Raw genomic sequence first — 11719 nt, 5'->3', positions numbered from 1 at the left:
CTCGGTCAGTTGGTCAACAAATTAATGTGCTTGGCAGCTAGGTAAAACTGGTAGCATCCAATGTCTTCAATAGAATTTCTCAAAGAGAATCGTGCAAGTTAATAGGATGAACTGTTTGTGAGGATATCACTTTCAACTTCTTTATTTGTAATCTCCATAATCAATTTGTCTGCCTCTTCATTTAGAAGCCTATCACACTCTCACAAACAGGAGAGTGAAACCTTGTTGATCTTAAAGATCGAGCATATTGAATGCAGACATTGTGTAGAAACAGACTACAATGCAAACAAAGACAATTGTGATTAAAAGTTGGTTGACAAATAGATTAATTTCAATATATTCATCATATTGTATTTTTCATTCAGGTGACCGATATTATTAATAATGCATGAGTTATCGTTGAATTTGAAACAAGGCGAGAGCATGCTTGACATACTATATGCTCGCAAAAGGAAGTAAAAGCGAGTTCATTACATCAAAATTGGAACAAACAGAAAAAGTGTGTAATTAATTTGTTTTCAGTCAAATACAAAGGCCAAGCATTGAATAATAATTCCTTTTCATCACGTGTTAACTTCGTCTTCCTCAAACTCACGGTTCCATCACCTTATGATCTCTCATTTTCATAAATGCGCCATCATTGAAGTTTTGATGCACGGGAACCCTTTCGTTTTCGATTAGAGTAACATATTATTGAAGGAGACAGATACGGAACCGACAACAGTGTCAGGCTTGACATCGGCACTAGACATTCATAAACCGTAGACACATCAATGACGAACGTAGCCGTTTCAGAACTACTCGATTGCCAATTGTTTGGGACAGATAAGAATTGGAGAAAATTTAACAACGGTAGCTGACAAACGAACCGCCCGTGGAGTGGAGTACTTGGATCCAGTTAAGAAAACGAGTTGGAGCGGGTCAAATTGCCAATGGCATTGAAGAAACATGAGCCTTTCCGGAACGAATCTAAGTATAAGTCCTCCGAAATGAAGATGAAAACAAGCACACCTTTTTTTCTTCGGCTCGTCTCAGATCCACAAAACATAAAGAACTCTTTAGAAGAGGTCAAAGACCGAAGCCTCTGGACGGTCTCAGGACCACCCTCCGATGCTCAAGTAAATATTGGATTTTCTATTGTTACACATTTGTATGAATAAGAACATAATAGTATGTGACGAGAAAGTAGGTAGAGTTTTACGCTATGTTCCAGAGTTTTATTTAAATAGAGAAAATAAAGGAAAGGAATTGAAAGAGAAAATGAAGGAAAGGAAAGGAAAAGAATGAAAACCATGTCATGTTCCTGAGTTTAATGAAATAGAAAGGAAAACAAGAGAAACTTAGTATTTTATGTGTTCCTGAGTTAGGAGAAAAAGAAAAAAAAGTAACACTTTTACAATTCTACCCTTCAAGTAAAATTAAAATAAATAACACATGTGATGACATACCTTGGCTACCCTTTCGAAAATAAACCTCTTTGTTGAGTAGGTTATATTAAAACATGTTGCACAACAATTGCTGCAATGTTTAAGTTGTTGGGCCAACATAACTTCTTCTATTTTAAGTCTTCATAGCAGTTACAATCCATTACTTCAAAGGGTTCATTACTCGTTTCTCTAAAGCATTTGTATATGTAACTATGTTGTCCAATTTTTGTGACCACAAACGGGTCTCCATACTTTAACATGCTGAAATATCATTCTACCTTCTGCATAAAAACAAACCCATATCATAAGTTACTGTTATTACAAACATTAAATGAACAAAAAAACGAGTTTAGTAACAAGTAGGGGTGTTCACAGTGTGGTTTTGATGGTTTTCGGGTCAAACCGTGAGCCAAACCATTATTAATGGTTTTTGATTATTCAAAACCGAACCGCTTTGGTTTAACGGTTTTGAACCCATTGGGTCTTTATACATACAATTCAAATATGCAGACATAAAAATAATTAAACACAAATACTTAACTTGTTTTATTATGAACATAAACTAAATAAGCTTAAATACTTCTATTAACTATTGGCAACAACGTTGCAGCTTACCCAGCCCCATATTTACTAGTTAAAAATTAAAAAAAAAAACAAATCATTCTAACATCATTTACAATCATCGCATACTCAGCTACTAATCTTCTATGATGCATCAAATAAAAAAAACTTATGATATCTTAAACTTGTGTTGTTTATTGATCAAGCCAATGCTTTTATACGGGAAGAAAATATGATCAGTAACAATAACGAACCAACTCTATCTCTAAACAATACTTAATTATCTTTAAAATAATATAAAGCAATAAAGAGATAAATGAAGATAAAAGATAATACATAGTTGTAATCGGAATCCAAGTAATAGCCTGGAGTTGTGTTGTAGTCAAACTCTATATCAAACTGGTTATTGAAGCATTTGGGATCGTAACACGTCGGCTAGTAGAATAATTTAAGTAATAGAATTTTGCGAATTAAGACAGGGACACACTTGGGCTCCTGCAAAATTTCCTCCACCATATAATTATGATGGTTTGCTTCACTACCAAGATCCAAAGCCTGAACTGTAACTAGGGCAAAATAGAGAAGAAATTAAGAATTGTAACCAGGGCAAAATAGGGAAGAAATTAATTGAAAAGAAACCTAACTTGATTCGAGACAAGATAGAAGATGATTACATGTAGACGATTTGATGCTTGATTGGTTATGTGCAAAGAACAAGTGAGAATTGGGAGAATTATGATGGGAGAACAAGTGTGAGGAGAAGATAAAATCTGGTGAGATCATTACTCGAAACCTGGCAAGTCAAGCTCATTCCTTATATCCCTCATATAAATTGATGACAGTGAGCTTTGAACCCCTTACATCTCACTAGTAAAATGAGTGCTATATTTATTGTTATGTAGTTAGTTGTTGTTTAAAAGAAATTAGTTTATATAATTCTTCAGGTGTTAAGAGTCTTTTTTTTTTCCGTCTTGTCAAAAGTACTTGAATTATGAGGGTTAGCTCTACCGATAATGTTTCATAAGCTTCTTCTATTTCCTCTTTAGCCACTTAAATTCTCACCTATATAAACGAAAATCACGTACTAATATTATATATAGGGATGTGATCCTCCTACACCACCCCTATATGTCTATACGGCTCGTATAGGCCTATACGGTCGGGGTAATAGGGGGCTACGCATTTCTGACATGGAGACAGAAAAAACAGCTTTTTTCAACCTATACGACCGTATAGATTTATACGAGCTGTATAGGTGTTAAATGGCTCATATTGCTATCTGGCACCATAAAACCTATACGGTCGTATAGGGCTATACGACTGTATAGAAAACTTTTGTAGAAAAAGTCAGCCTGCCTTTAACCACCGTTAACCGTTGCCGGAACACGACTATACGAGCTTATGCGAGCCGTATAGTGCTATACGATCCGTATAGACAGATTTTCATGTCTCAAAGCTTAAAACATGAAATAATTTTAAACGAATGTTCTCGGGGTACAACTACAAATTATTTAGCTGAGTATATAATTAAAATGTTAATAACAATTTATTCTATTCTAAAATATCATATTTAACCAAGTATGTTATGTACTTAATACATTAAAATATAAGATACTAACGTATTAATATTTAAAATTGTGTCAAAAAAATTGTCTATATGGCCGTATAACCCTATACGGATGTGATCCTCCTACACCACCCCTATATGTCTATACGGCTCGTATAGGCTACGCATTTCTGACATGGAGACAGAAAAAACAGCTTTTTTCAACCTATACGACCGTATAGACCTATACGAGCTGTATAGGTGTTAAATGGCTCGTATTGTTATCTGGCACCATAAAACCTATACGGTCGTATAGGGCTATACGACTGTATAGAAAACTTCTGTAGAAAAAGTCAGCCTGCCTTTAACCACTGTTAACCGTTGCCGGAACACAACTATACGAGCTTATGCGAGCCGTATAGTGCTATACGATCCGTACAGACAGATTTTCATGTCTCAAAGCTTAAAACATGAAATAATTTTAAACGAATGTTCTCGGGGTACAACTACAAATTATTTAGCCGAGTATATAATGTAAATGTTAATAGACAATTTATTCTATTCTAAAATATCATATTTAACCAAGTATGTTATGTACTTAATACATTAAAATATAAGATACTAACGTATTAATATTTAAAATTGTGTCAAAAAAATTGTCTATACGGCCGTATAACCCTATACGGCCGGTATAGGTCTATACAATCATATTAACGTATTAATATTTAAAATTAAAAAAAATTGTCTATACGACCGTATAGCCCTATACGGGCCGTATATGTCTATACGGTCGTATAGCGCTATACGAGGCACTACAGACAATGAACGACAAGCTCCGACACAAACTGATATGATACAGGTGCTATACAACCGTATAGAAAAAATAATAGTGTGTGAGGATCCAAGATGGTGCGAAGGATCTAAGCCTATATATATATCTTCTTCTTAGTTGTTTCAAAATTCAAATGCATGCCACAAAAAGCCAAAAACTCAATATAAACCATGGTTTATAACTACCTCCACATTAATTTCCAATCCGTACACTTAACCTAACCATAGTTGGCCTCTCTCACTCCACTCCCGGCTAGTAATAACCGAGCCCTGCAGAAAATTGGAACCTGCATCTCCACTCTACTGCCTCGGGCATGTATTGAGGTTTGTGTTTCACTTTGTATATTATTGTAACCTTACTTCACTAAGGCTAAGGGTAGTGAGGCGCGGATCACGACTTCGGAAAAGAGATTGCTATAATGTCAATTGGTCTCGAGTCAATTGATCAAGCTAAATATAATAGAAACCGGATGAGGAGTTTGGAATTTCTAGCCAAGGACTTTAGCCACCTATCGCCATCCGACCAAGCGATAATGGAGGAAGAAAAAGATCGTATTCGGAAGGAATTGACGAAAAAAAATTAAAAACGTTATTTTTATGTATTAATATTTATTTAGAATATAGTATTAAAAAAAAACTCAACCAAGCCCCGGCTCACCTGGACCATTACACCCTTTGAGGCTTGGTCTGGGGGCTTGGTTGGCATGCCTAGTCAGCGCCACATGTCATGAAGATGTTGGTTCACTTGGGGCTTAACCAAACCCCATTACCCTTAGCCTAAGTGGGAAAGAAGAGTATGAGCCACTGGAACTAAATGTGTACAACCAAGGTATGACAAAGACTCAACTTTGCATTGCAACAAATGGCAGCAAACGGCACATGCCCATATGGAGATCACTATCAATTTGCAAAAAACCCAAGTGAAGTGTGTCGGATGGTGCTAGTGGCCTAGCAGGTGACATGTGCCCGTATGGCCACCAATGTCATTTCCGCCATGCTTTGACCGAGAGGAGGAGAAAGTCACGAGCCGCAGTTGACCATCAGTAGTTGGTACATGTCTAAGAATTTGTCTAGTATTTTAGCCAAGTTGTAACACCCCGACCAAAGGCGGATTATACATCGGGGCGCCACATATTGTTTCATTACTCGTGACACTATTGGGTGTCAATATTTAATAAATACATTCATTCGCGCACGCGCAAAGTAGACATAAGATAACATAAATCATCATAAATCAATATATTATAAATCATAATAATCGAACAGCAATAACTTGTCTTGATACATTTTAATCTAGGTCCAAAATAAAGAAAACTTCCTACGTGTCCACAAGCTCCAAAACAGCTACTGCAACCCTGAACATGTGTTAAAATAAACGTCAAACACTTGCGTGTTGGTGAGAAATCAAGTTTAATACAATACATAGATAACAATAAATCTGCGCGCAACATGTGTATGTCTGGTTTTCAACAAGGGTGTAATCTGATCGGGACCAACTCTAAGATTCATAGACTGCCAGTGCTCACAATTGAGCTCACAAACAAGAAAGACTGTGCAAGTGTAAACAAAAGAGAAAATCATAAACGATTGTTCTCCCGTGTTCATCTAATGGTACCATGAGAACTGCGGAATAGACCGACAAGACGGTTAATGATCCACACATACAAATAAACAGCCAAGTCTACGTCCTCAACACATGGGATACTGCGCGACTAAAGTTCATAAACAAGTTTAAGACTCTAAGTTTGTATGAACACATGAACATCCCAAAACATTAAAAAATAAAAAGGGATTAGGTACGAGATTACTCACTTGATAAACGATGCGGTGTAAGATAAAGCAAGAACCAACTTTAAACAAGCACAAGTTAACCTATAATTAAAGATTATTGTTTTAACGATTTGCTTTAAGTCTTGAATATAAGTTAGCATAATTAATAAGTAAATTATAATATATATTACCGGAAAAGCAGGGCAGAACAGGGAGGAAGACGGAGGCAGAGAGAGAGAAGGAGGTTGAATTAAGTGTTTGTGTGTGATGTGTTAGGAAAAATAAGATTATTATTTATAGAGAAACCCTAGGGAACACAATCCCTAGAAAAGGGGGAAAATCTCAAAAAGTAAAAGATTCCAAAAGCAAAAGATATCAAAAGATATGGCAGCTGCAGGGGGCAAGGAAAAGCTGACAGGTAACAGTAAACAGGCATGGGCGGGTCAGATAAAGGTACTGGTCAAGCATGGAAAAGCAGATCTCAAAAGATAATGTCAGTCACTTTTTCTGTCAACCAGAGGGGTTGGTGCGCATGCTGCGCCAAAAGTGGCTTTTCAGACATAAGACAGGTTAGGTCAACAGCACAGAAGATAAGACAACACAAAAGCAAATGGCTAGATTAAACAGAAGGAAACTCAAAGGGTTTAGCGCGAGAAGGCTCGAGCGCACGCGCGAGGGCGGAGGCTGACAGAACAAACCTTAGCGCGCCGCGGGAAGAACTATTATCCTTAGCGCGCCGCGGGAAGAACTTCCGTTCTTAGCGCGCTGCGAGAAGAACTACAATTCTTAGCGCGTCGCGGGAAGAACTTCCGTTCTTAGCGCGCTGCGAGAAGAACTACAATTCTTAGCGCGCTGCGAGAACAGTTCGCCTCGCGTATCGCAGGAACAACTGATCTTCGCGCAGGCTTCCTTATAAGGAGTCTGGCGCGTGGAGCTGCGCAGACAACCTTAGGCGGGAAGAAACAAAGGACTCAAAAATAAGAGAAGGGGTTCAAGGCTTAAGGGCGGGACGGCGACAAGAGAGAAAGAAGGCGGAGAGAAGAAGAGGGACGGGACGGAGGAAAGGAAAAGAGAGGAAGAGGCGGGAAGGAAAATATTATTATTAAAAATAAAGTATAAGTATAAATAAATATTAAATCATAAAAGAAAGAGATCGGATAAGGGAAACGGGGTACCTGGGTCGGGTCGGATCGGGGCAGATGTCACAGTCTCCCCTACTTTAAGAAATTTCGTCCCGAAATTTATCTCGAAGTAGGTTGCGCAGAGAACAGGTGCGGGTACTTGATCTTCATTTGATCTTCCCTTTCCCATGTAAACTCGGCTCCGCGCTTGGACTCCCAGCGAATTTTCACGATAGGGATGCGACTGCGCTTGGTTTGCTTAACCTCGCGATCCAAAATCTCAACAGGCTTCTCAACGAAATGCATAGATTCATCAACTTGAACTTCACCAAGTGGAATGTGAAGGTTCTCGTCAGCTAAACACTTCTTGAGATTGGATACATGGAATGTTGGATGCACATTACTGAGCGCGGGCGGCAGGTCAAGTCTGTAGGCAACTTTTCCTACACGCGCGAGAATCTTAAATGGTCCAACATATCGAGGAGCAAGCTTACCTTTCTTCCCAAAGCGGACAACACCCTTCCAGGGCGACACTTTGAGGAGAACAAGATCACCAACTTGAAATTCGAGAGGCTTTCGCCTGCGATCTGCGTAACTCTTCTGTCGGCTTCTGGCAGTTAGCAGATGATCACGGATCTTGGCGATTTTATCGGTTGTCTCTTGAACAAGTTCGGGTCCTGTGATTTGAGTTTCACCCACTTCGCTCCAACAAATCGGGGAGCGGCACTTACGACCGTAAAGTGCTTCAAATGGGGCCATACCAATACTGGAATGATAGCTGTTATTATAGGAGAACTCAATCAAAGGCAGGTGTGAATCCCAATTACCTCCAAAATCAAGAACACAAGATCGAAGCATATCCTCAAGAGTTTGAATAGTTCGCTCAGACTGTCCGTCAGTCTGAGGATGATATGCCGTACTCATGTCCAAGCGAGTTCCTAGCGCAGATTGGAGAGATTTCCAAAAGCGAGATATAAAACGGCCATCGCGATCGGATATGATGCTCAAAGGAGTACCATGGCGGCAGACAATCTCCTTGACATAAAGCTGCGCGAGTTGCTCAACACGGTAGTTTTCACGAATGGGCAGAAAGTGAGCAGACTTAGTCAAACGATCCACTATTACCCAAATGCTATCATGTTTGCTTGCTGTCAAAGGTAACTTGGTAATAAAGTCCATCGCTATACCTTCCCATTTCCACGTAGGAATTTCTGGTTGTTCGAGCAAACCAGATGGGCGTTGGTGTTCAGCTTTTACCTTAGAACAAGTCAGGCATCTAGCTACGAACACAGCAATATCCTTCTTCATACCGGGCCACCAATAAGTAATGCGCAAATCCTTGTACATCTTATCGGCGCCGGGATGAATAGAATACCGAGATTTGTGCGCTTCAATCAGGATATCAGCGCGAAGATTCTCATCAAAGGGAATCCAGATGCGATTAAGATAGCAAAGAATTCCACTCAGATTGGGCACAAAATGCGCTTCCGCGCCACACGCTAACTCGGCGCGAAGGTTACCATTACTGATGGATGCGCGCTGCGCGTCACGAATGCGCGATTCAAGGTTGCTTTGGATCGGCGCGAAGTGAAGCTGCGTGCGCGGCAAGATACAGTTAAGCTGGCAGGGTTTTCGGCTGAGCGCATCGGCTACCACATTAGCCTTACCAGGATTGTAACACCCCGACCAAAGGCGGATTATACATCGGGGCGCCACATATTGTTTCATTACTCGTGACACTATTGGGTGTCAATATTTAATAAATGCATTCATTCGCGCACGCGCAGAGTAAACACAAGATAACATAAATCATCATAAATCAATATATTATAAATCATAATATTCGAACAGCAAAGACTTGTCTTGATACATTTTAATCTAGGTCCAAAATAATGAAAACTTCCTACGTGTCCACAAGCTCCAAAACAGCTACTGCAAACCTGAACATGTGTTAAAATAAACGTCAAACACTTGCGTGTTGGTGAGAAATCAAGTTTAATACAATACATATATAACAATAAATCTGCGCGCAACATGTGTATGTCTGGTTTTCAACAAGGGTGTAATCTGATCGGGACCAACTCTAAGATTCATAGACTGCCAGTGCTCACAATTGAGCTCACAAACAAGACAAACTGTGCATGTGCAAACAAAAGAGAAAATCATAAACGATAGTTCTCCCGTGTTCATCTAATGGTACCATGAGAACTGCGGAATAGACCGACAAGACGGTTAATGATCCACACATACAAATAAACAGCCAAGTCTACGTCCTCAACACATGGGATACTGCGCGACTAAAGTTCATAAACAGTTTAAGACTCTAAGTTTGTATGAACACATGAACATCCCAAAACATTAAAATAAAAAGGGATTAGGTACGAGATTACTCACTTGATAAACGATGCGGTGTAAGATAAAGCAAGAACCAACTTTAAACAAGCACAAGTTAACCTATAAATAAGATTATTGTTTTAATGATCGGTTTTAAGTCTTGATATAAGTTAGCATAAGTAAATTATTATATATATATATATTACCGGAAAAGCAGGACAGAACAGGGAGGAAGACGGAGGCAGAGAGGGAGGCGGCAGAGAGAGCAAGGAGAACAGGAGAGATTAAGTGTTTTGTGTGTGTAGTGTTAGGAAAAATAATACTATTATTTATAGAGAAACCCTAGGGAACACATTCCCTAGAAAAAGGGGAAAAGATCTCAAAAAGCAAAAGATTCCAAAAGCAAAAGATATCAAAAGATATGGCAGCTGCAGGGGGCAAGATAAAGCTGTCAGGGAACAGTAAAAAGGCATGGGCAGTTCAGAAAAAGGTACTGGTCAAGCATGGCAAAAGCAGATCTCAAAAGATTATGTCAGTCACTTTTTCTGCCAACCAATGGGGTTGGTGCGCATGCTGCGCCGAAAGTAACTTTTCAGACATAAAGCAGATTAGGTCAACAGCACAAAAGATAAGACAACACAAAAGCAAACGGCTAGATTAAACAGAAGAAAACTCAAAGGGTTCAGCGCGAGAAAGCTCGAGCGCGAAGGCAGACACAGAAGGTCAAGAGAGCGCGAGCGCGAAGGCAGTCAGAACCAACCTTAACGCGTCGCGGAAAGAACTACATTTCTAAGCGCGCCGCGGGAAGAATCACATTTCTTAGCGCGCCGCGGGAGGAACTAAAATTCCTAGCGCGCCGCGGGAAGAACTATAATTCTTCGCGCGTCGAGGGATGAACTACGATTCTTAGCGCGCTGCGAGAAGAACTACAAATCCTTAGCGCGTCGCGGGAAGAACTACCGTTCTTAGCGCGCTGCGAGAAGAATTACAATTCTTAGCGCGCTGCGAGAAGAGTTCGTCTCGCGTATCGCTGAAACAGGTGGTCTTCACGCAGGATTCCTTGTAAGGGGTCTGGCGCGTGGAGCTGCGCAGACAACCTTAGGCGGGAATGAACAAAGGACAAGCAAAGAGTTAGAAGAAAAAGAGGGAAACAAGGCGTAAGGGCGGGACGGCGACAAGAGGGAAAAGAAGGCGGAAAGAAAGAAGGAGAGGGACGGGACGGCGGAAAGAAAGAGAGAGAAAGAGGCGGGAAGGAAAATATATATATTATTATTAAAAGTAAAATATAAGTATAAATATTAAATCATAAAAGAAAGAGATCGGGTCAGAGAAACGGGTACCTGGGTCGGGTCGGATCGGGGCAGATGTCACAGTCTCCCCTACTTTAAGAAATTTCGTCCCGAAATTTATCTCGAAGTAGGTTGCGCAGAGAACAGGTGCGGGTACTTGATCTTCATTTGATCTTCCCTTTCCCATGTAAACTCGGCTCCGCGCTTGGACTCCCAGCGAACTTTCACGATAGGGATACGACTGCGCTTGGTTTGCTTTACCTCGCGATCCATAATCTCAACAGGCTTCTCAACGAAATGCATAGTTTCATCAACTTGAACTTCATCAAGTGGAATGTGAAGGTTCTCGTCAGCTAAACACTTCTTGAGATTGGATACATGGAACGTTGGATGCACATTACTGAGCGCGGGCGGCAGGTCAAGTCTGTAGGCAACTTTTCCTACACGCGCGAGAATCTTGAATGGACCAACATAACGAGGAGCAAGCTTACCTTTCTTCCCAAAGCGGACAACACCTTTCCAGGGCGACACTTTGAGGAGAACAAGATCACCAACTTGAAATTCGAGAGGCTTCCGCCTACGATCTGCGTAACTCTTCTGTCGGCTTCTGGCAGACAGCAGATGATCACGGATCTTGGCGATTTTATCGGTTGTCTCTTGAACAAGTTCGGGTCCTGTGATTTGAGTTTCACCCACTTCGCTCCAACAGATCGGGGAGCGGCACTTACGACCGTAAAGTGCTTCAAATGGGGCCATACCGATACTGGAATGATAGCTGTTATTATAAGAGAACTCAATCAAAGGCAGGTGTGAATCCCAATTACCTCCAAAATCAAGAAC

General features: G+C 40.3%; 1 pseudogene; it reads left to right on the top strand.

Annotated features, from left to right (window-relative positions):
- Nucleotides 1-786: 786 nt before the first annotated feature.
- On the top strand, nucleotides 787-5412 carry LOC143604645 (uncharacterized; annotated as a pseudogene).
- The last annotated feature ends 6307 nt before the right edge of the window (nucleotides 5413-11719 follow it).

The sequence above is a fragment of the Bidens hawaiensis genome, unplaced genomic scaffold (assembly GCF_021521415.1).
Source record: "Bidens hawaiensis isolate Kalapana, Puna unplaced genomic scaffold, B.hawaiensis_p1.1 tig00066098_1, whole genome shotgun sequence".
NCBI classification, from domain to species: Eukaryota; Viridiplantae; Streptophyta; class Magnoliopsida; order Asterales; family Asteraceae; genus Bidens; species Bidens hawaiensis.
The sequence above is the reverse complement of the archived record's forward strand: the minus strand, read 5'-3'. Positions and strand labels throughout refer to the sequence as shown.